Source organism: Arachis duranensis, chromosome 9, assembly GCF_000817695.3.
Source record: "Arachis duranensis cultivar V14167 chromosome 9, aradu.V14167.gnm2.J7QH, whole genome shotgun sequence".
Lineage (NCBI taxonomy): Eukaryota > Viridiplantae > Streptophyta > Magnoliopsida > Fabales > Fabaceae > Arachis > Arachis duranensis.
The window spans coordinates 83,381,409-83,381,762 of NC_029780.3; positions in this window are offsets into that span (position 1 = coordinate 83,381,409).

Consider the following 354-nt stretch of genomic DNA (forward strand, 5'->3'; position numbering starts at 1 on the left):
GTAAGAGATCCATTTTTTCTTTATATGACTGAAATATTTATTTATTTATAAATAATTCTATATATTGTCTAAAATAGCGCCTAATCGTATTGCTATTTGTGTAGGACGTGTAGGTAACAATAATACGGTTAGTAGTTTGGATATTCCACCAAAGCACTATTATTAAACTTTTTTTTAGTTATTTATTTTTGAATGAGATCACTCAGCTAAAGATGCCTAAAATATTTTTTTAAATATTTTTTAATAATTAAAATTTTATATATATAATTGATTAAATCGTATTATTTACGTTATAATTAGATTATACAAATCGATTTGACAAAAAATTCAATAAATAACCAAATTTTAAACCAA